The sequence below is a fragment of the Mus musculus genome, chromosome 15 (genome assembly GCF_000001635.26).
Source record: "Mus musculus strain C57BL/6J chromosome 15, GRCm38.p6 C57BL/6J".
Lineage (NCBI taxonomy): Eukaryota > Metazoa > Chordata > Mammalia > Rodentia > Muridae > Mus > Mus musculus.
This window is the reverse complement of record NC_000081.6, coordinates 74,455,775-74,480,301: the sequence shown is the minus strand read 5'-3', so window position 1 is coordinate 74,480,301 and position 24,527 is coordinate 74,455,775. Positions and strand designations below refer to the sequence as shown.

The window sequence follows — 24,527 nt, the reverse complement described above, 5'->3', positions numbered from 1 at the left end:
CCCCCCTGAAGCCCTCCTTGTTACTTAGCCTCTTTGGGTGTATGGATTATAGGGTGATCAGCTTTTACTTTAGAGCTAGCATCCACTTATGAGTGAGCACATATCATGTCAGTCTTTCTGGGTCTGGGTTACCTCACCTGGGATGATTTATGTTTCTGGTCCCATTCATTTGCCTGCAGATTTCATGATGCCATTGTTTTTTTTAGCCGCTGAGTAATACTCCATTGTATAAATGTGTCACATTTTTCTTTATCCATTCTTTGGTTGAGGAACATCTAGGTTATTTCCACTTTCTGGCTATTATGAATAAAACTGCTATGAACATAGCTGAGAGAGCGTCCTTGTGGAATGACGGAGCATCCTTTGGGTATATGCTCAGGAGTGGTGTATCACTTGAGGTAAAACTATTCCCAGTTTTCAGTTTCATGAGGTCCCATGTTGATCTTAGTGATCTATTGGTGTTCTGTTTGGGAAGTTGTTTCCTGTGGCAATGCATTCAAATCTATTCCCCCACTTCCTTTTCTATCAGGTTCAGTGTATCTGGTTTTATGTTGAGGTCTTTGATCCACTTGTACTTGAATGTTATTCAGGGTGATAGGTATGGCACTATCTGCATCCTTTTACATACTGACATCCAGTTAGACCAGAACCATTTGTTGAAGATGCTTTCTTTTTTTCCATTGTGTATTTTTGGATTCTTAGTCAAAAATCAGGTGTCCAATGTAAGCTCTTTATTATAGGCTAGCTGTGAATTCATGTCCAGTTATAAGAAGTAAGCAAGAAGACCTGGGTACCTGTTCCCCTGTACCCCCAGGGATAGCTTCTTGAGGACCAATAGCATGCCAGAAGAACAACTAGTGTCACCAGGATCCTCTATCACAGAGAGGTGGCATCCCTTAGCAACACCCCCTTGGCGTCTGTCACCCTCTTCTTGCATGTCCAGGCGGCACTGTCTGCTCTCGGTGGCTGTGGGGTCATCTTAAGAGTTCTGTGGCATGGCATCATGTAGTCTGTGGCCTCTGGGGAATGGTTCTTCTGTTTCCTAATAGTTCCTGTTGAGTTGCAGACGTTGCTGTGACGTTTCAGAAGTTTCACAGTATGGACAGTCTGCATCTGAATGATGCTGAGGCCATCTTATTTTAGATTTGCACCATCCAATAACAGTGTGTGGGGAAGCTGCAGGGGACAGTTGAGAGTCTGCCACCTGCGGGGGGGGGGTGACTTTCTGACACATTTCTCTGGATCTTCATGAAGTTCATCCGGCAAAGACTTATGTCTTCATGTCAGACCCCTCCTGACAGATGCTGTCACCTTGCTGCCCACTCTGCCCTAGGATGTGACTGCTGCTGTGTGGAGTTAGGGGGACTCCGCAGTAAGTACTGTTTCTTCTCTGACAGCTCCGGAGTGCTCAAGGATAGTGCCCTGCCACGCTGTGCCATCAGGGCTCCGCTGTCGGCCGAATAGGTGCTTAGTAGTTCCTGTTGAGAATGTTGACTTCACCCTAGCCCCCCTTGTTAGTATCTCAGGCAGCATATGAAGATAGACAAGGGTTGGATCCCAGGTGTGCGGCTTTGAAGCTGTGACACACACTATCAGATCACCTTCCAAGGTGGATGTGGGGTCAGCAGCGGGGTTATCTAATTTGGTCTTGTGTCTCAGGGTGCACATCTGTATTTCCCTACAGGAGCAAGCTTGGAAGAGTTTTCGATAAACCTGTGTTTCCTTTTCTGCGATGCTTTGGTGACCTGTTCACCTCTAAACCCCTGTGGCACAGTGTGTCTATGAGCCTGTGAGTGGCCCTCTCGCTTTGTGCTTTCCTGCTGTGCCTCTTGTTTTGCTGTCTTTATTCAAGTTGGGTCTCCTGGTGTTAATGTGAAGACTTGTGCTTTTGAAGGATTTCCTCAAGTTTAAAATGGGAGCCCCCTCCCTCTCCTGGGCAGTCTCTACCCTACCGCTACTGCTTTCCTCTCATATCCTGGTGTATGGCTTGATGGTGGCTTCCCTGTCGTTTCCTCTACTGCTTGGTAATCTTGTCTCCTGCTGGTGTTGGTATCCAGAGTGCTGTACTGCATTCTCCTTTGGATCTGATGCAGTGCTCAGCAGCCAGCCTTTCTCCAGTGTGATTATGAAGGCTCCGTGCTGCACTCCCTGTCACAAGGAGTTATTGCTGTTGCTTGTTGTTAGGATTTTTTTTCTGTGCCCAATTTAGATTACTTTTACACATGAGCTTTGCATTTACATTTTAAAACCCAATCCTTCCACTATATGTGTATACACACACACACACACACACACACACACACACAGAGCAAACCCCAGACCTGGTTTGCTTTATCTTGAAATTTGACCACATTTATAAACTAATTATAATTAATATATTTTATTTCATTTAATAATTACTCAGTTAATACCGAGTAATAAAATAATTTAATAATTATTTAATTCTGATTTAATGTGTAATTATAAATATAATTAACAACTATGTAATTAGTTTATAAGGATGTTGGAAAGCAATACTTTTATGATACTGAGTCTTCCATTTTCAGAACGTGGCACAACTTTCTGGTTGTTGAAACTTACCTAGCATTTGTAACCTTTAGAGAATAGTACTAATTTTTTTAAGGCTCATAATATAGGGTGGTTTTGAACTTACTATTCTCTTGCTCTTGAGATGCTGGGAGTACTGTCATGCTACCATGCCGAGTTTACATTTTCTTTATTTCAGATACTAAGTGCCTTGTCCACACTGGGCGAACCCTACACCACTGAGCTGTACCTCATTCCTTAACTATTTTAACTGACAAGTTCTGGTCTTGATGATGTGCGTTGTGTGTTGGGGACTGGATAGACAGAGGTGAACAGTAGGCAAACCTTACAGACTGACATGTTTCTGTGGAAAGAGCATTTCAAACCTGTCTCTTACTGATGACACAAGAGCTGTAGTCACATAGATGTCTTGAGCCCCTTGCATCCTCTGAGTCTCCTGAGACTGTCCTTTGCTCTCTCCTCCCAGGTCACTCTCCCATAGTTCCACTCTGCTTCTATAACTTCTTGAATTCCATATGGGGTGGAGTCATGCGGTGTTTGGCGTTCCATGTATGCCTAGCTCATTGCACTTAACACAGTGCCTTCGAGGGTCACAGATGCCTCTACACTCTTTTGCTCGGCCCTGGGGATTGCTGGACCTTATGGTGCTCTTTGTTTAATTGTAGGGGAACCACTATACTACTTTCTAAAATGTTTATACAAGATTGCTGCATCTCATTTGTACAAAGATTTTTTTTTTCTGTTTATATCCTGGCTGGCCCTGATTATCTCTCATCGTCTCCGTAGTCGCTGATCCAGGCCGGGGGTGGGGGGTGGGGTAGCTCATTGGGACTTGCATTTATATTTTCCTGGTGACAGTGGTGTTGGGTGTTTTCATGTGTTTTGAGAAATGTCTCTCTGAGTCCTTTGCCCATCTTATCATAAGGTTTTGGTGTTCTTGCTGTAAGTATTTTTCTATGATTTTTTTTTAAAAAACTTCTGTGATCTGTGGGTTCTCTCCCATTCTAACTGCTCTGCTCATTGTTTCCTTCACCATGCAGGGTGTTTTAATTAGATATGATCTCGTTTCCGTGTTCTTCCTCCACGCTTTCTTCCAGTGGCTTTACAGTCTCACGCCGACACCTTTACTACATTTGAGTTGATTTTTGCACGTGCCATGAGACAGGGCTCAGTCTCTTTTGGTTGTGCAGTATCCACAGCAGTGCTTCTGAAGAGACTGTCCCTTCCCATCAGGGAGCCCACTGGCAGTCTGTGTAAAGTCATGTGACTGGAAGCACATTGGTTTAGTTCTGGGCTGTTTTGGGTGCAGTAGCCTCTGACTTTGAATCGTGTTTTCCTTAGTCCCAAGGTCCTGTTCTTTTACTGTTGCTACGAAGAAGATTCTTTTTCCTTGTGTATTGATTAATGTGATTGTTTGGTTCCTAGATACTGGTCTTGTCTCTTGTTATTCAGCAGTTTTCCTGGGTTTTCTAGGAATGGAGCCCTATCAGCAGCATAGAGTAGTGGTTAAACTGCCTCCCCAACTTTAGTTCTTATGGGCAGAGACCTTTACGAGGGACCTTTAACATAGTATTGGTATTCTTTGGTGATGGCACTGTTGGTACCCTACTGTCTTAGTTATGGTTTCCATTGCTATAAGGAGACAACATGACCAAGGCAACTCTTATAAAGGACAACATTTAGTTGGGGTTGACTTACAGGTTCAGAGGTTCAGTCCATTATCATCATGGGGGGAAGTGTGGCAGCACCCAGGCAGGCATGGCGCTGGAGGAGCTGAGAGTTCTACATCTTGTTCTGAAGGCAAACAGGAGAAGACTGTCTTCCAGGCAGCTAAAAGGAAGGTCTGAAAGCCCACCCCCACAGTGAAACATTTCCTCCAACAAGGCCACACCTCCTACTAGTGCCACTCCCTGGGCCAAGCATAGATAAACCACCAGACCTACTAAGCAAAATGTGTCTTTGGATTGAGGTAAGGATGTTAAAGTCAAGCCTATTTTTGGGGGGAGGAGGGGGAGGTCAGGGTCTCACGTAGCTCTGACTGGTGTTGAGCTTGCTATGTAATTGAGGATGCTCTTGAAGTCCTGCCTATGATCCTAATCCCTAAAGGTTGAACAACCTCCCAGGCTGTGCCACCAGCTGGAGACAAAGTGTTTAAAAGCATGAACAATGGGGGACATTTCACATTCACACCACAATGCCCGGCTTATCATATTCCCCTTTTCTAAGTGTTTGAAAGCATTCTGTATTTAGTCTGATGCTTGTTATAAGGAATTCCCCTAGGCATGGTTTCTCTGAACAGCCCCCTTGCCCTGAAGTTTGAGTGTTTGGTCCTTTTGGTCCATGAGCATGGAGGTTTTTGAGTTCAGGGTTTGGTTTCCAGCTTGTGCCATTGTTCTGGATTTAATAGCAGACAGCCTCGCCTGTTGGTTATTCTCTCTGCACATTTGGTTCTCAGGAGGTTCCCTTGTGGCCCATTGTGGTGTCTGTTTCCTTGAGGTCCTGCCAGGGCTTGAAAGGAAGGTGGCATTCCATTCTGTCTCGCACAGGCAGGATGTGCATAGCCACTCAGTTCTCTCCTTTCCCTGTAAGCTGTGTGTGCCCGTCTGCCTCTGCTCCTGAAGAAGACGCCTCATCTGTCTTGCTTTCTGCTCTCCGAGAAAGAGACCTGCAGTGCTATTGGGGACGCCATTGTTTAAGGCCCCACAGAACCTCACAGTGTCCTCCGTCTGTCTTCACGTCTGGCTGAAAGGCCGGGACTGTAATTCCCCTGGGTGAAGTGTGGTGGGAATACTCTGACTGGCCCCTGCCAGCCATCCCCCAGTCTCAGGACTAGAAAGGTCTGGCTCCTTTCCCAGAGCTTAAAGGAGTGCAGCCCAGTGACTGAAGTGATTTGGTGTTTCAGGCTGCCGAGTTTGTGGTTAATTGTGGTGTGGCAGCAGCAGGAAGCCAGCACACCTTCTGTGGGTGATTATCACATTAGCCTGCTCTCTCTCTTTCTTCCCGGCCCTGGTTCCAGTCAGCGGTAGTACTTTGCCTTGCCTTTGTTCTGTCACATCGCCTTATAGCTGCTCATGAACTGTTGGCTTTAGATATACATCCTTTGACTCCTGGCCTTGATGATGCGCTGGAGAGCTAATGGCTCTTTCCCTCTACCCCTGCTCATGTCTTCTTGGTTTTTATTAGTGCCTACTCCTTAGCAGGGCACCACCTTACTTGTGTCCTGCTCTGTCATTGTAACCTCTGCCTTCTGCTAGACACTAGGCTCGGCTCTCAGGGTAACCATTGCCAGCACTTCCCAACTATCCCTTCAGAACATTCCTTAAGTAAGGCTCATGGGAACGGGGGGGGGGGTGGTCTCCAAGGGCTGCAGGTTCCAAGGGCTGCAGAGGGGCAGTGTGGCTGGGCTGGAGTCCTCAGTTGCCGCCCGTTATGTAGGTGTCACTTGCTGCCGTCTGACTTTAGTGGTTGCTCTGGAGACGGCTGAGAAATCTGCCTGGTTCCCCTCTCCCCCTGTGTACCTTACTTTCTCCACTCACCTCATATTTGTAATACTTTTAAAAATAGGACTCATTTTTGCATTGAGTCTAAACCAGTGTATTCTGTGTAGTCAGCCCTCAAGGGTACATCTTTGCCGACGTTTCCTCCTGCGTGGGGAGCTGCCTCTTCCCGCTTGGTAATGTGCTTTGATGCACACATGGTCTCCGTTTCGCTAGAGTTCCATCTGTCTATTTTTTTTTCCTTTTGTTTTCTGTGCTTTTGATGTCATAGTTAAGAAATCATTGCCAAGTCCAATGTCATGAAGTTCCCCCAGAGTTGTCTTATAATTTTAGCATGTACATTTCGTTCCGTGACACATTTTGTGCTAATTTCTGCAGTGGTTTGAGGTGAGGGCCCAGTGGTGTTCTGTGTGGGGATGTGTGTTTTCTCCAATGCCATCTGTCCACTCCTTGTGGGATGGGCTTTGACATCCTTGTTGGTGATCACATGGTTATCCACACGAGAGCTCACTTTTGGACTCTCTGTTCTAGTCCTCTGGTCTGGGTGTCTGTCGTTAGGCCACCGCCATACTGTTTTGATGACCAGAGCTTTGGGAATGTTTTAACATCTGACACCTCCTTTCTGAATGTCACTGGGTGAATGATGGAGGCATAGAGCTGTCCTAATGTCTCATACCCCATTCTGTCTTACTGCTTTGTATCTGCTGGTTGGGGCAAACACTCAGGCTGTGGAAAATATTTGAGAGTTGTTAATGGACTGTAGGAGGTGGGGGCGGGGAGGGGAGGCAGAAGGAAGAGAGGTGGGTCTGGACTGTATAAGACACAGCTTTTATACGGATGATGATGGAGCAGCCTCATCTGGAGGGATCAGGGCAGGCCTGCTGCTTACCTTTTATGGGAGGGGACATGGGCTCTGGAAAGTTAAGGGAGTGGTGTGGGTTCTCGAGGGCAGAGGTGCATGTCTTGAGTTGATACTAGTGTGTGTGCTTTTGCAGCACGTTGTTGGAGCCAAGCCTGCCTCTCGAACTACCTTCTGTCCAAATGTTTGCCAGGGTGCGAGCTACCCTGGCTTCCCCCTCCAGGTGAGAGCCTCTGAAGTTCTCCAGACTGTCCACATTTTCATATCTTTTGTCCGGGCTACTGGTGGAGTATGGCACCAGGGCTCTGGTACTGGTCAGACTTTCCCTCCTGCCTCCCGTGGATTGGCCTTGTTATGAGCCTCCCATGGACTGCCGAGCTGGCCTCCTGTCCCATTGTCTCCCTGTCCTAGCATTTCCCTTGTGAAGCTTCGGGAGCAGGCTGCCTGCGTCTGCTGAGAAGGCTCTGGCTTTGAGCCCATGTTGCTGTGGGCCATAGCCGTGGTCAGGGTTGGCCCAGTTCTCTCTCCATCCTGGCTGCTCAGCCTGGCACCTGGTTGGGACCTCCTCTGAGCCTCATGCAGAGGGCACACTGCCTCTCTCAGGAGTCCCACTCCAGACATTGAGAGTGGCTTTGGGCATCCGCAAGTACACAGCCACCTTCCCGTTAGGCCATATCTTCCCAAGTTGAACCTGTGCCCAGCTTTGCTGACCTCCGTGGGGATCTGGATCTGGCACAGTCAGGCAGTTTTTCTGGCCTTGCAGGCTTCTAGCTCCATGGCTGTGGCTGCTCCCAGATGTAGCCAAAGCCTGACTAGTGCCAGTATAGCTTGGCGGGAGCAGGATCTGGGTCCAGATTCCATCTTGGCCTCTCACCAGCTAGACAGCCTAGGTCAGGCTTGGACCTCTGTGAGGCTGTCTGTAGGCTGGGATGTGGTGACATAGATTCTCCATCCACTCAGGCCTGAGGTTTGTGTATGCGTAGTGGTGTAGGCATACAGCCCACTGGCTGAGTTGTCTCATGGTAGGCTGGGCCACCTGCTTGAAGGAGGTTTTCCCTATGAGTGGGATGCGCCTAAGGGAATGAGGGCCACACTTTCCTCTTCCCCTGTGATCTTTTCACCCAGGCCCTCTTGTTTGCCCGCTGCGCTAGTGGCGCTCTCTGCCTGTTCCTTTGTGACATAGACGCTGTACTTCTCTTTAACTGCCATCTTAGGGAGGAGGGACTGATTGCTGGAACAGTTGTCTGGCCTCTTGTGGGGCTCCTGCAGGTAGGAGGAAGGGAGGCTGTGGTGAAGACAGCCTCAGCAGGTGGAGTTGGGGAAAGGGGTGCCCACGGCTGGCATTTTGACCGCCCTTTCATGATGGTAGTGATCCAGCTTCTCTGCTGCTGATTCTAGGCATCATTCTGCAAGGTGCCCGGGGGTGCCTGGCTGCATTCTGTTTGACGCAGAGTTGAAGTTGCTATAACAACACTGATTCATGTAATTGTACATCCCTCATCAGGGCCCTTCTCTGGCTCTCAGTTGCACATACAGGCACATATACTTATACATGCACATGATCAGGAGATAGTAAAGGACCAGAGGCTGTGTATGGGTAACACTGTGCCTCAGGGCACGTGGCCTTTGTTTGAGGGGGTATTAGGTACCAGAGGAATAGGAAATGGTCTGCTTCCCAAGTGGAAAACTCCATACCTAAGAGGGAGTGCTGGTGTGAGCCATGCTCTGACTCAGTGTCTCCTGGGTACAGCATGAGCATCAGTCACCAGGATGTCGGCTGACCTTAGGCTGGGCCCCGAACAGCTCTGGTTGCATTAGAGCGTTCAAGATTCTGCTGCTTGGATGTGAGGCAAAGCCAGGTCCTAGAGGCTGGCTGGGCTTGTACATGTCTACATGCGTCCATGTGTGTGTGTGTGTGTGTGTGTGTGTGTGTGTGTGTGTGTGTGTGTGTGTTTGTACATGTATATTGGTATGAAATTGGAAAGGAAGCACACTGGAAAGTTTTGATATATTTTTACCCTTTGTTCTAAAAAGAGAGGGCTTGGAAAGAACTAAATTGGCGAACTGCTTGCTCTGCAAACATGAGGACCTGAGTTAGATCCCCACAACCTGTGTGAAAACAAGCTGGGTGTGGCAGTGGGCATCTGTAATTCAAGAGCGGTGGAGGCAGAGATGGGAGGAACTGCTAGGCTTGCTGGCTAGTCATCGTAGCCTTCCCGATGAGCTCCAGGCCAGAAAGACCCTGTCTCAACAACAGCGACAACAGCAACAGCAACAACAGCAACAGCAACAGCAACAGCAACAGCAACAGCAACAGCAACAGCAACAGCAACAGCAACAAGACAGGTGAATTCTGAGGAATAACACTCCAGGTTCTCCTCTGGCCTCTACATACATGTACACATACATGCATGTTCACCCATACACAGATTGTATGCACATGCCTTCATGTGCACACACCCCTCTATACACTAAAAATGGAGGGTTTCATTACAGTTCCTCCCAAGTAGAACTTCTTCCTTATAGAACGCTCATAAGTGAGGGAGGACTACCCATGTTTTCATTTCCTGTAGGCAGTCACTCATACTCTTCTCTAGAACTTTCTTTTTTAGTCTTTCTGTTTTTCCTTGTGTGTGTCTGCTCTGCAGCTTGCTGTTTCTCTGTGAGGTAAGGCAGGGCCTTTTTGGGTATGGACGGCTGGCAGAGATAGCCCTGGGCAGAATGAGAACCTGTGAGATGGCCACCTTCTGAAGTGGGGCTAGCCTGGGGTGGGAGAGTGGAAAGACTTAGTCTGGAGACACGTAGAGCAGGATCTAGACTTCTGATTGTATTGGTGTCTGGATTGAGGCACATGCACTAAGGTTGTCTTCTTACTAGCTTCTGGAACAGTTCTTAGTGGCACGAGTCTCTGTGATGCTTCCTGTAAAGCCCAGACGCCCATAAGCATCCTTGAGAATTTCACCTCTACCCTCACACCCCATTGTGTGACATCTGTGACTGCAGCTTTCATTTTCTGAATAGTCTGCTTGAGAGCCAGGCTGGGCCACACTGCTGATGTCCTGGGGCTTTGGGCCTGTTGATTCATCTCTATACCTCATTTTCCATAGCTCTGTGAAAGCATCTCATCTGTAGAGCTTGTGGGAGTATGTTAGTGTGTGCTAGTATGTTTGCGCTTCTGAGTGTTAGGAGGGACACTTGGTATCATGTAAGTGTGCCACAAAGGCTGGAAGGTGGGGTACCTTCTCTTGTCATCTTCCGTGTGTTCCCTGTGATCTAGAAACTTCCAGTGTATAGCAGACAGGAGTAGGTTCATGGACCACTGAGTTTCCTCCCTACTGGACAGTGGCACAGGGGCTGCTTAAACCTTGCAGGGCAGAAGTGGGTAGCCCCTCCTCTCCCAAAGGCCACACCATTCTGTCTGGGGCCCATGCACCTGCAAAAAGTTCTCTTTTCAATAGATATTTTTGGGTCATAGTGAGTACCCCCAGAGGCCGACTGCAGCCATTAAACTGCTTCTGGGGGACACCCTAGCATTGAGACTCATGGTGGTTATGGTGCTGGAGGCTTGCCACCAGCCTTTATGCTGCCCTGTCCACTCTTCTTTTGGGCTAGGGTGGCTGCTGGCTTGTCCCCCTATGGGAGAAAGGGGCTTTAAAGGTTTGGAGGTACCTGCTTCAGAGTGCAAACTTGGGTGTGCCTTTCTGCCTTGGGGAAACTGGAGGGAACTGAGTGGGTGTGCTCATTTGGAGCTTTGAGCCATTTTTTCCTTTGGTTGTCTCCCTGACCCATGTGCTCCATGGTTAGTTAGCATGTCTCCCTGTTCAGTGGCTCCAGGCATGACCGTGTCACATCTGGATGTGTGGGATGCTTGCTGGGTGGAGGGGTTGTGGACAGTGGCAGGGGAATTGACCTCTACTATCACCATGGGAACACTCACTCTCTAGCATGATGCTGGTGCTGAGCTTGACATGTGCTTAAACCCATTGCACAGATGAGAGAAGGCTCTTGGGGTGAAGTCCTGCCCCTGTCCAGGGCCATACTAGGGGCAGGAGGACATGGCTCCTCTTCAAGGCTCCACCCTTGAGACTGCAAAGCTGCAAAGAACACTGAAAAGCTGATGTTGGCACTTTGCTGGTGGCTCAGGGATAACAGCAAGGTTCTTAGTGGACCAGGCTGGGTATTGGTGCAGAAAGACTGTGACCATCTTGGGCTCTGAACAACTCAGGCTTGCATACAGTCACGAGATGGACCTGAGGAGACAGTACCAGCTGAAGGTATTGCTAACAGGCTCCACAGCCACCCTCGAAGCAGAAACCATCCTCGTTTTGAATACAGGGAAGGAGATGGGAGGCCAAGGCCAGAGGCCTTAGAATCTAAGAGTCAAGGATTTTTTTCAGGGCTCAGGCTGCCTACAGACTGGCTCACGTGTGACCTGGTCAGGGGCCTTGGGCTCCAGGGCTTCACAAGCTGTCTTGGGCAGGTGGAAAAATTTCTTCAGGTTAGGCCTCAGTAACGTGTGCGGGCTCTCTTAGCCCATGCTCCAGCCAGTAGAAGTGAACAGAGTGATTTGGGAGTAAACTGGTGAGCTCTGAGTGTGTCTGCTGGAGTGTGTGTGTGTGTGTGTGTGTGTGTGTGTGTGTGCCTTTTTAGCCATTTGTTCTGCAGATAGACTGCTTGGCAGTTGCCATCCCAGATTTGGGAACCCAGTGACTCGTGCCAAGGGTCAGGATGACTTGGGAGCATCTGTGTGCCTCCATTGCATGTTGCAGGCTCTGGGGACATAGTAACAGTCTAGCCTGTATTTGAGCTTCCCTCTACCCAATTCCTGATTGTGGATAGTAATAACTGCACCTGGCAGAGAGGCTTGAAGCACCTCAGGAGCAACGTCTGGGTCCCTCTTGGAGGGCAGGGTCCTGAGTGAGGGGCAGTGTTCCAAGGCAGCATCCTTTTGCAGCCTGTGTCTCTCCCCCCCGGGCCCCCTGCCTGCCATACACACAGCCACTCTGGGTGGTATATCAGAGCTCTGAGTTCTAGCTTACACACCAGTCAGATCTTTGTCGCAGTGGCTGCTTCCGTGTTTTCAGCACTCTAAAGTGGGCAGCCATCAATTCCTTCTGGCTCCAGGACAGTCCCATCGACCCAGAGTGAAACCCTTTGTCCACAAGCATTTACTCTCTCTTCCCACTTCTGATCAGCCTGACAGCTGTGGTTAGCTCTGTGGATGCCCAGTCTGAACATCTATAAAGGGAACGGAACTTCCTGGAGTCCCTTGGGCCTGGCTTTGTACCCTGACCTCCATGTAAGACTCCATTATGGTGTCTGTCAGCTCCTCATTGGCACCGGAACCCTCTTCCTTCTGGCTGTCTCAGACAGTGCGGTGAGAAGGCACTTGGCTCTCTGGTGTCTAGCATGCTGAGTTGTGGCAACTGTATAGCCTTGTTGTACCTGTAAACACGAGCTGATCCCTAGAACATCTCTGTGCCCCACCATCCTGTCCTCACGTGGAGTTGACCTGTCTTGGCCTTTTGGCCAAGTTCGTGTCACGGAGTCCATTCATTTCTTCATCTGTCCAGCATGGTAGGCACCCTCTGCTCTGCCGTGTTGCTTCTGTGCTCTCATGAGACCTGTGTGTGGTTGTGGGACCAGTGCACTCCCTCTGGTATGTGTCTATCCTCTTGTGGATATTAGGGATGGGGGGTTGTGTCAAGGCTGATCTGAATGCAGGAAGAATTCACGGGACACACGTTTCCAACTCTCTTGGTAAATGCCAGTGTACCTGGCAGGACAGATTGGTCTTTATTAAAGGCTGCCAGACGGTTCTCTGGCACAGTGACCCCATCATGTACCCACAGGCCAGATACAAACTTCCTGTGCTTCCTGAGGGAGTGACTGATGTTCAGTCTGTGTTTCACTCTGATGCCCTCTGAACAGTTCTCCCCTGACCAAGTGAATGTCACACGATGTGAGCTCCCCATGTCTAATGTAGGTATGTGGCTTAATGCGGACTTCTGCAGGTTATTACTAGCTTCTCGCTTTCTCCTTCTAAAACTGTGTTGCCTAGGCTGAGCTGGGACTCTATGTCATATTAAGGTTAGCCTCGAACTCTTGTTCCTCTTTTCTCAGGGTTCTTTGAGCTGGCATTGTAGGTGCGCTCAATGCTCTGTGCTTCTGATGATTTTTTGGGGCAGAGGTCATGGTGGGGCGGGATAGGGCAGTGAGCAGAGCGATCACTGCTGGGGCCAGTAACTGTCTCGGCTGATCGTCTGCCGGGACCCTCACTGCACTGATGAAATGGACAGAGATAGCCTTTGTGGCTTGTCCTTTCCTGCTGGGCCATGGGACCCTGGCCATGCCTATGTGGCCACTTCTTGTTCCAGTGCCCATAATCATCATATCATTGCAAATATTTTTGCTTTATTCTTTTGCCTTTTAATTTTTATGGATTGTATTTTGATTTATAGAATTAAAAATATGACAACAAATCTCTCCCTCCCTTCTCTCCGTGTGTGTGTGTGTGTGTGTGTGTGTGTGTGTGTGTGTGTAACATTGTTTTCAAACTTAGATAGTGACTTTGGTTTCTTAATGATTTATTTTACAATTATTTTTCAAGTATTTAACCCTTTAGTCCCTCTGTAACTGCCTGGGTGTAAATTAAGAGATAGAGAACAAGCTGCCATTCTCCCAAACTAGTGTGTCCGGACTTTTAACTTGAATGAGGAGTGTACTGAGGGGCGGATGAAGGCACAGTAGAGATGTGGACTTGTAGGTTGGGTTGCTTTCACTCCTTTGGGTGGGAAGCCAGCAGAAAAGAGGGAAGGCAGGCCTGGGCATTGCTGCAGGTGCGTGCGGCTCTGCTTTGCCAGCACCAACAGTCATCTGCTGCCCATGTGCTTCCCTCAACACCCTCCCTGCACCAGTGTTGCTGTGCATCTGAGGCCATGTGCAAATCTGTTGGAAGTGTGGTCAGATGGAGTAGGGCAGACCTTTCTTTTTTTCCAATTTTTTTATTAGGTATCTTCTTCATTTACATTTCAAATGCTATCCCGAAAGTCCCCTATACCCTCCTCCCCTCACCCCCCACCCCGCTCTCCTACCCTCCCACTCCACTGCTTGGCCCTGGTGTTCCCCAGTACTGGGGCATATAAAGTGTGCAAGACCAAGGGGTCTCTTCCCAAGGATGGCTGACTAGACCATCTTCTGCTACATTTGCAGCTAGAGACACAAGCTCTGGGGGTACTGGTTAATTCATTTGTTGTTCCACCTATAGGGTTGCAGACCCCTCCAGCTCCTTGTGTACTTTCTCTAGCTCCTCCATTAGGGGCCCTGTGTTCCATCCAATAGCTGACCGTGAGCATCCACTTCTGTGTTTGCCAGGCACTGGCATAACCTCACACGAGACAGTTATATCAGGGTCCTTTCAGCAAAATCTTGCTGGCGTATGCAATAGTGTCTGCGTTTGGTAGCTGATTATGGGATGGACCCCCGGGTGGGGCAGTCTCTGGATGGTCCATCCTTTCGTCTTAGCTCCAAACTTTGTCTCTGTAACTCTTTCCATGGGTGTTTTGTTCCCAAGTCTAAGAAGGGGCGAAGTGTCCATACTTTGGGCTTCATTCTTCTTGAGTTTCATATGTTTTGCAAGTTGTATCTTGGGTATTCTAAGTTTCTGGGCTAATATCCACTTATCAGTGAGTGCCTATCTAGTGACTTCTTTTGTGATTGGGTTACATCACTAAGGATGATATCCTCCAGATTCATCCATTTGCCCAAGAATTTCATAAATTCGTTGTTTTTAATAGCTGAGTAGTACCCCATTGTGTAAATGTACCGCATTTTCTGTATCCATTCCTCTATTGAGGGACATCTGGGTTCTTTCCAGCTTCTGGCTATTATAAATAAGGCTGCTATGAACATAGTGGAACATGTGTTCTTATTACCAGTTGGAACATCTTTTGGATATATAGGGCAGACCTTTCTGCTTGATGTCTAAGTCAGGTCCCTGTAGGCCTGGGTTCTGTGCTACTTGCTGCAGTGACATCTGTGTCTCTACATGGTAGAGGCAGAGAGAAGCAAGCTGTCTGGTACTCAGAGGGTACTAATCCCATCATGGCAACGTTCTCTAGATCCACTTACTTCTCAGGGCTATAGTTCCTCATACCATTATTGCTTTGAGAGTTGGTTTCATTGTGTGAATTTGGGCCCAGAGCTACTGGGCACTGTGTTGCCCTCTGAGTTCTGGTTTCCCTTGAGGGTCATACGAGACAAGGTGCCTGTGTCCATCTGAGGAAGGCATGTCCTGCTGTATTCCAGGAACTCCACAGGGTATGGGTTGGTGTGGAGTAACTAAGAGAGGTGATGGGATTTTCTGAAGGTTACCTGCTAGTCAAGATGTGAGGTCAGTGGCTGGTTTGCCTGGGTGTCTCTGTATGGTGAGACTGACTAGGTGGGTGTTGGTGGAGTTGCAAGTTCTATGTTTCTGTTGAGTGATATGATTTGCTAGTTTAGGGTCAAGGTTCAAGAGACTAGTCCATGCACACTGTGACTTAACCAGGTAGTGCTCTGAAGACTACTTAGTGGGGCCTGGGCCTGCCCTGTTCTTTGCCGACCTAGCTTCTGCCTGTAAGCTTAGGGTCATGTCCCTTTCGGCTACCCAAGGGTACCATGGTGCTCTCCAGTTCTTGGGTTCTCACTCCCTGTCCTCATCTGTCAGGACATGTGTAGTGAGAATATGTGTTTCTTAAAAAAAAAAAAAAAGCACTCACAGAAATATGAGAATGTGTGGGATATGGGCTGCCTTAGATTATCCATAGCGGGTGACTATGATTTGCCTTGTGCTCTAGTAGGGGTGTGGTTTTGCCAATTGCAGATAAGTTCCCGTGAGTGACATTTGTAATTCTGGGGACTTTTCAGAGGATATATAGATGCTAGAGTCCCAATGGGGAGCTACTGGTTGGCCTGGTGGTCTTTGGTTGCAGTTTGTCAAGTAGCTGTGTTCAAAGAGAAGAAAAGAAGAAATTAAATATCCTGACAGTGAAGATCAAACTTACCCACAAGGAACTCACTTCCCCTAACCAGCAGGAGGTTCAAACGATGCTGTCATCTTCTCCCCTGTCTTAGTCAGGGTTTCTATTCCTGCACAAACATGATGACCAAGAAGCAAGTTGGGGAGGAAAGGGTTTATTCGGCTTACACTTCCACCCTGCTGTTCATCACCAAAGGAAGTCAGGACTGGAACTCAAGCAGGTCAGAAAGCAGGAGCTGATGCAGAGGCCATGGAGGGATGTTCTTTACTGGCTTGCCTCACCTGGCTTGCTCAGCCTGCTCTCTTATAAAACCCAAGACTACCAGCCCAGAGATGGTCCCACCCACAAGGGGCCTTTCCCCCTTGATCACTAATTGAGAAAATGCCTTACAGTTGGATCTCATGGAGGCATTTCCTCAACTGAAGCTCCTTTCTCTGTGATAACTCCAGCTGTGTCAAGTTGACACAAAACTAGCCAGTACATCCCCTCTATCCTTTTCTCCCTCCTACTTATTGCTAGGGGGTTGAAAGGGAAAAAGGAAAGGGCGGAGAAGGGTGGAATAAGATGGGACCCACCAAGTAGCCAAAAGTCCAGCTACAGACATGGATGTCCACATGTTGTGCCCAAGCCATTTTGGTGGAAGACCTATGTGTTTGCTCTGACTGTTAGGCGTGGCTCTCCTAAATTGGGGCATCTTCCTTCCAGCCAGCTTATGGTCTCATCAAAGGAAAAGGTATGGGGACTATTGGTATTCAGGAGCCTTGCCTTAAATATTGAGGCCTTTAGGTTCTCCCCGAGCCCTTAGTGCCTAGGGACTCCTTCTGTCCTGACCCTGTCACCTTCCCATTCCTCGATTCTCAGGTCCTCCTGTTCCCATCACAAACTGTTCACATACAAAAGAACTGTCAATCCCTCTACGTCTTTAGTCTCTCACTCTCACCCAAGACTTTTAGCAAGAGTTTCAGCACGTGAACTTGAGGACAGAGTCTTCGAGCTCTGGAGTTTCTCTTAGGTCCTGGGCTTCTCTCAGGGGGAAGTAGGAGCTCTCGGAGTCCAGTCTCCACAACTCAGCAGTGCCGGCTGCATTGCCTTTGTGTTGGTCTTGTGGATGTGCTCCCTCCACCCTTGCCTAGCTAACTTTGGAGGGGTCTGCCTGTCACTTTGGATCCCAGAGGCAAGCCCTGTCTGTTCTGCTTCAGGAACCATGTGGTGAGGCAACTCCTACCTTGGCCTAGGTTTTTATCTTCCAGCCCCTGAACTCACAGGTGGCTGGGTGACTGTTGGCTGAGTCTCTTCTTGAGTACTGAGTACTGACTCCTGCCCAGCCTACATCCAGGCGATGTTGTGGTGGTAGGGGTATGGTCACTCCAGAGAGCAGGGCTAGTATTTCTTTGTTCTTGGGACAGTGTGTAGTGACCTCACATGCCAGACACCATTGGGAGGGCAGCTGCACCTGACTCCTCCCCACCAGTCCAGCGTGTGCTCATGCTCTGTTTGGGAAGGTGTGGGGGCTTCAGTCAGGAGACCAGGGAGGGCTGTGGTGACTAGTAGGCAGGGGCCCCTGGAAGAGAGCAGAGCCAGCCCCGCACAGTGTCCCAGCCAGTGGTTTTAGAGCCTGGGTCCTGGTTTCCCAAGCCAGGTGGAGTTCAATGGCACATTGAGAAAGTCGATCCCACTATTTCCCTCCTAGTAGATGAGGCCCAGCTGGGCTAGGTTATGGCCTCATGGGCCTTTAAAACTATCCCGGCTGTTCTTTGAAGGTGGCTGGTCCCAAGCTGGCTCCCATGCCCTCAGCCCAGGTCTGTGCCCTGTGATGTCTTCAAAGACCAGATGGCTTGCTTCCCAAGGGATTTGGACTCAGCACTGCTAGGCTCATGTGCTTTATTGGACAGCCCTGGGAGCTGTCTCACTCTTCAAAAGCCCAAGAGAATCTTCTTCCGGGGCCAGGAGGCAGAAGCAGCCTGATTGGGGAGGGGGATCCAGAGGGAAAGTAAGACACATGCAAGACCAGAAAGGAGCCCAGAGGGAGTGTGTGGAACAAGCGGCCCCCTTAACCTGCTTGTTGGAGGGCATCTCATGATCCTCTTGGCCTTCCTTTTTCTCTCTCCCTGTCCACTTAACAGACAGTTGCAGAGGAACCCCAGCTCTGGCGCCAGGTGCTCAGTGCCATCAGCAAGGCTGCAGCGAGCCACGAGCCACGGTTGTGCTTTCTCCTGGCCACCTGCTGTCCCTTCTGTCCAGCATCTGTACTCCAGAGGCCCTGCTGGCATCCAGCCTGCTGAGTGGCTCTAAGTGTGGACCTATCCCTGGGCTCTGGCTCTGCATTTCCAGCCTTCCCTGTTACCCCACCCTGAACCCACCCCTCTTCCCGTAGCCTTTGTCTGTTCCCCCCTCTGGCACTGTGGCTGAACCCAGTGCCTTTTGCTGTGTTAGCACTCTACAACTGAGCCGTATCCCAGACCTACCCTTGTCATCTACCAGTGAGGAGATTGCAGTGCCTCTGTGCCATCACAGATAAGGATAGACATAGCAAAATTACTCTTCTGGGTGCCCAGTGACTATGGTAGATCTGTAGTCTGTCAGGACAGGACTGTTGGTCCTCTTGTTCTTGGGTAAGCTTGATCTGACATCTTACAGGAGATTTGTTGACTTGGTCTAAGTTGGTGGGCTCACAGGCATAAACATAGCTAGAGTGCTTGCGATTGCTGGTAACATGGTCCCATCATCCTTTGGGTATCCCTAGATCCTAATGGCAGTGTCCCTGTATGCTCACTAGGAGCAGCACTACACTGTGGCTCCACTTTGTCCCTGACAGTTGCAGTGAGAACACTTTTCTGGAAGTGCTTAGTCAATACTTTTGTTCCCCTTGGATTCTTTGGAGTGTTGTCAATGGAGGGAATAGAAATCTGGCCTGGTATTCTTGTCTCACCAACTTGGAGAGGCCTCTCCACTGGCTAATAGTTCCCGAAGGAAATCTGTTGTTACTCCCACTCTATTCCTGGTACAAGGCCATGAGGACCTCTCTCTGTCAACTTCTAGGCCTTTACATTTTTATTTTTTTACACTTATTTACCTGTCTAATTAATCATTTCTTGCTTGGTTCTGTTTCCTCACGGAAGTATTGTTGGGGCCCCCATTGTCTGAGAGCTCTAGAGGCAATCTGACTGCCTGGTTACCTTCTCTTTGTCCATGTGCTTCTCTATGGGGGTTCCAGCACCTTGTCTCTGGGGTGTGCCAACCTGCTGACCAGCTCCCCGGCACCCTTCATTTCTGTTGGCGGTGTTTACTACCTCTGGCACTCACAATTCTCAGATTCTCGAATCTCTGAAGTTTTCCGTGGTTCCAGCATGTGGTCTGCTCCCTTGGAGCCTCTGATGTGCCACAGTCATTTTGGGGTCTTAGTCCGAGATCAGCATCTGGTTGGCCTCATGCTTGCGTGGTATAGGATTGTATACTCCTGGGATGTCAGAGGTCAGCAGCATTTGTGGTCAGAATTAGACACATCCTGTTTGCTCGGCCTATTGTGTGGGATCGAGTCCTTCTGGTCTGTCTGTTGGCGGGAACGTGCAGGTATGTGTGTGTTTGCACATGCGCGTGTTTGCACGTGCGCGTGTTTGCACATGTGTGTGTTTGCACGTGTGTGTGTGTGTGTGTGTGTTGGGTTGGGATGTTTTGCCTAGCTGCTGCTGTGGTTATCCTCAGTCTCCCTCAGATTTATATTTGGAAGTCACCTTGTGCTTGGGGTGGGCATGTTGGTGACTGCTCTCCCCGGGGCCTCAGCCTCAGGGGTAGGTAGTCTCTTTTCATCCTCTCTTGCCTCTCTGACTACTCTCGGCTTCACCTGGCTCTCTGTGCTCATGATCACGGTAGTGGTCCCACTGCAGCCTCAGTCATGGTAGCCATGGTCTGGAAGTGGGTTTTCTAGAAACCCCTTCCCCCTGTGGCTGTCCAGTTGCACTATTGCTCTTGCTGGTACTGCAGTACTTGGTACTCTTAGTACTTGCTGGTACTCTTCCCACCACCTATGAAGACCTCCTGTATTCTTTCCAGAGGCAGAAGGGCATACCTTGTTCGTGTTGCCTGGTCTCTATGGATAACCTGCTTATCCAGGGATTAGCGTCTGGGACCTGATTGTCAGGGAATCCCATCCTGACAGGGTTACAGCAGTCCTTGTCCCTGCACCCTAGGGACATCTGCTTATGGAGAGTGGAGTGGCTGTGGTACCCACTGTCTGAGAACAGGTTCTCATGATGCTCAGAAAAAGACAGCAGGGCAGCTTCTGTAGCCCTTTGTCTTGTTGGGTTGTGGCCAGCAGGGGAGGAGCCCTCTCTAGCTCTGATCTGCACATCTCCAGTTTACAGAGATGTGGACTTCTGGTCACATCTTTAAGCCTATTTTGTGTAACACCCATGAACTTTCTTTGTATATTCTTTTCCATTTAACAAACAAACAAACAAACAAACAAACAATCCCCCAAACCCCTTTTCTCCTGTTTGCCCAGTATCCATGAGCTCTCACACCACAGCCACCATTTCCTGCTGCCCATGGCTTACGCCGCTCATAGTTACTGTCCGGGAACAGTGCTTGCTGTGCCTGCACTGTGCTTGCTGTACCTGCAGGGCATGTTGTGAGTCGTCCCTCTTGGCTCTCCCCTTTCCCACCGGAATATCTTCTTTTTGTGCTAGCACATTCGTTGTTCCATCTTTTACAGTGACAGCGATGATGTGTTTGGAAGATACTCCTTTTTATTATGTGAGGCATGAATCGATTTTTATTTTTCCACATGGCTGGCCAGATGTCCCAGCACCACTTAGGGAAAGCTCGTCTTTGATCCTGGGTGCTTCGTTTATCTCACGCTGCATTTCCATAGTTGCAGGGACCTATTTTTAGACCCCCCCTATTCCCTGGTCTGTTTGTGTTTTCATGCACAGCATTTTAATTATAGGGACTTTCTAGCATTTTTTAATAACAGCTCCATTGTCATGTCATCCACACACCAAAGGCTCGCCCCTTTCAAATGTACAATTCAGTGGGTTTGGCCTATTCACAGAGTGATGTATCCATGCTATGACTGAGATCTAGGACAGTCTCTGTCCGGGGTGGCCACCCCTCCCTGCTCACCTCCGGCAGGATCCTGGCTGTGTCTTGGGTTTGCATGCTGTGGACATTTCATGCAGGCAGAGTTGTACAGCACCAGGCTGTCGGTGCCTGGCTATGGAATGTGTTCGGGATCCACCCACGCTGTGGCATGTGCCAGGACGCTGCTCCAGGATCTGCTCAAGTCTGCCAGTTCTAGGCCTTTCTGTTTGTTTGGTGTCTTCCTGTATGTTCTCATGCGTTTGTTTTCCCACATGAACTTCCCTGTCAATTTGTCTAGCTCCATAAAGATGCTGTTGGCTCACTCCTTTCGCATGGTGGGAGAATCGGTGTCTTTGAGAAGCAGAGCTGTCGCATCCAAAGTCTAGAGTGTGTCTCTACAGAGCTGTGTCTGTCTGGGGCTCCCTCATAAGCCCCTTTCCAGTCCCCAGTGTCACACCCTCTCAGGTCCACTGCTCTGTTGCTGCTGGAGTTGGCGTTTCTCCGTTTTCTCCTCAACTTGGGAATTTGTGTGTGAATCATTTTCTTTAAGACTCTTCATTTTTATTTATGTGCATGTCTGTGTATCTGTGTGAGTATAGACAGGTCCTGATGGGAGCCAGAAGAGGGTTTTTAATCTCACGGAGCTGGATTTATGGGTGGTTGTGAGTTGTGAAGCGTGGGAGCTGGGCACTGAACTCCAGTAAAGTGTTCTTAACCACTGAGTCATCTCTCCAGTCCCAGCTATTGGTTTCTACATATGAATATCTCATGCCGGTGTTTGGGTTGTGACTGTAGGGTTTCACCCAAACTGTGGAGCTGCTTGCAGAGACGGTTTCATTTTGGCTGTGTGATTCCTTTCTTCCTCATCCCAGTGGCTGACTCTAGCTGGTCCATCCACAGGGAGTTGAACCTTATAGAGAAAATCCATATGTCTGCCCAAGCTTTGGGGGCAGTGCCTGGTGTCTCCTTGTTAAGTGAGATGCTTGTTTAAGGGTGGGCAGGTGTTTATCACCAAAGCCATTTACCAGCAACAAGTATTGGGTTTTGTGAGTATATTTGTAGCACACATATATATGAGGACCCACGAGCTCCCTTGTGTAGGTCCACCAATAAAGGATGCCACATATATGTATTTCCAAGTGCTGAGTCAGCTGTTTATTCCTAGGACATCAAATCCAACCAACGGGGCTTTGAATCTTGTTTCTTAGCATTTAACTTACTATTCTTCCAATGGATATTGGTTTTCTTTTGATTTTTGGACTGTTTCAGTTTTGCACATCATTGTTACATGTGTGTCATAAAAACCGTTAGACCCAGGGTCAGTGAGGTGGCTCAGTAGGCAAAGGGGCTTGCTGCCAACCCTGATGACCTGAGCAATTTTGATCCGTGGGACAGGACTGACTCTTGCAAGTTATCTTCTGTCCACTGTTGGGTGAGTGTCATAGTCTCCTACCCCTATCCCCCAACATGCAAAACAAAGGAAAATGTTTCAAAGGATCTTTTAAAAATAGTTAAGAAAATCCCAAGTAGTCAGAATTCTTCTTCTGTTGCTCGTAGTGGTCTGGATCCATTTTTCAGAGCAAGAGAGAAGCTGGCTGTGTCCCAGTAGCCTTGTCCCGAGGCTCCTTCTCAGGGCAGTTTTGATTTTCCTATCCTTTCCCTAGCAGAAGCTTGGTTTTTCGGCGGGTCCCAGGGTCATCATCCCTTGCCTGATGGAGTCCCACTCTCTGTGACCTTTGTTGGCTCCAGTTCAGGAGTGGGCGGGACCCGGACTCCACATCCTGTGCTGTGCTCTCTTTCGGCTTCTACAGGGCAGCCATACTGTGTTTCTGTTTTGTTTTCATTTTGAGGCAGGGTTTCATGTAACCCAGGCTGGCCTTGAACTTGCTGCGTAGCTAAAAGTGTTCTTGAAAGCTGGTTATTCTGCCTTCATCTCCTGAGTGCTAGGACTGTAGGTGTGGGCCATTTGACCCAATATAACACAGTGCTGGGTACCAAGCCCTGAGCCTGGGCATGCTAAGGAAGCATGCTATCAACTGGGCCCCTCCTAACCCTCTTCCTGTTTTCTTGATTAAGTTAGTTGTTGGACATCTATCTGTTATTTTTTTTTTTTTTTTAGAAAACATCATTTTGATTTATTAATTAGGTCTCGTGTTTTCTATTTTCTGCCTCATTGCCTTTTGCTTTTATTTGCATTATTTCTTTCCTTGTGGCTATTTTTGAATTATTTGTTGTTCTTTTTCTAACCTTTCGAGCTAAAAATTAGTTCATCTGTTTTCACTTTTTCGTACAATATTGGAGTTGGCCATTTCCTCTCCTTCTGTCTTTGAATGTGTCTTACTCATTTCTAAACGTAGTAGTATTTCCATTGTCAGTTTTTTTAAGCTTCTTTTCTGTTGTGTTGTGGGGTCCTGGCTCTCCGCCCATAAAGGCTTTCCGCCTCCTTTCCAGGGACTCAAGGGGCCTTCTCTGATCTTCCTAACACCTGTGTGTACTCTGCATGTCCCAGGCTACGCATAGTCAATGGTTGCCCTCGGAGCACCTGCCTGACCTTGGTGCCTTAGGAGAAGGGGCACCTCTCTCTTCTGTTTGTATTTTCCCTCTCCCCACAAGACTTGTTTAGTTGGTGATCTTCACGTGGAAAGGGATCCTTGACTTAGTAAATACCCTAGTGTACATCTGTGCCACTGCCGGGCCAGTGTTCAGCTTTGTTCCTGTTGCTCAGGTAGGTGGGATCTTCGAAGCCTCCACCCTGACTGAGATGGCGTCTTGCCATGAGGCCCCACCTAGCCATCTTCCTGGCTCAGCCTCTCAGGTCTGGGTGTTTCCCTAAAGTCTTAAATAAAAGATGCCTTGGCAAGTGGACTTTGAAACCTTTTAAGTATCGTGTTGACTAGTTTTTTGCTCCCTGGCTATAGTGCTCAAGAGGCATTATTCTCCCCAAGTCAGGTCTCTTCCTGATAGTTCAAGCTCTGCCTTCCTCCACAGTTGTTAGCAGATCCTTTATTTAGAGATAATCTGGGTTCTTCCTGTGTGAGTCTGGGTCAATGAGTTACACTTCTGTTTCCCCCTGCCTGGGCCCACCTCACACGTGGGAATTCTTGTTGGCTGCAGTGGGCTAATGTTTTCCATATGTGCCGAGGGCCTGGTGCCAGCACAGCAGCTCTCAGAGGACAGTTTCTGGGGAAGCAGCTGGGCCCCTAAGATCTTTCACTGTGCCAATAGAAGACTCCATAGATAGATTCATTCTTGGCTTACATTGTTAGCAGGTGGGAGGGGTCACTCAGGGGCGGGGCTTGTGTACAGGACGCACTGGAATGGTGTCTTTCCTCCCGACTTTCCCCCCAGTCTTCTCTCTGATTCCACTGTGAGGCGAGCTGCTTTGCTCCAATTCATCTCTTCCCCAGAAATAACAGCCCCAAGTGACCATGTGCGACGCCTCGGGATCCACGGGTGGAAAGAAATCTTGTGTCCTTTAGCTTGGTTCTCTCGGACATTTTGTCCCAGTTGTGGAAAGGCGGCACT

General features: G+C 48.8%; 1 long non-coding RNA gene across 1 annotated transcript in view; it reads left to right on the top strand.

Moving 5' to 3' along the window:
• Gm32168 (predicted gene, 32168) overlaps positions 1 to 24,527 on the top strand; it is a 74,525-nt gene that overhangs the window by 7,345 nt on the left and 42,653 nt on the right. The gene's annotated exons all lie outside the window — the stretch shown is intronic.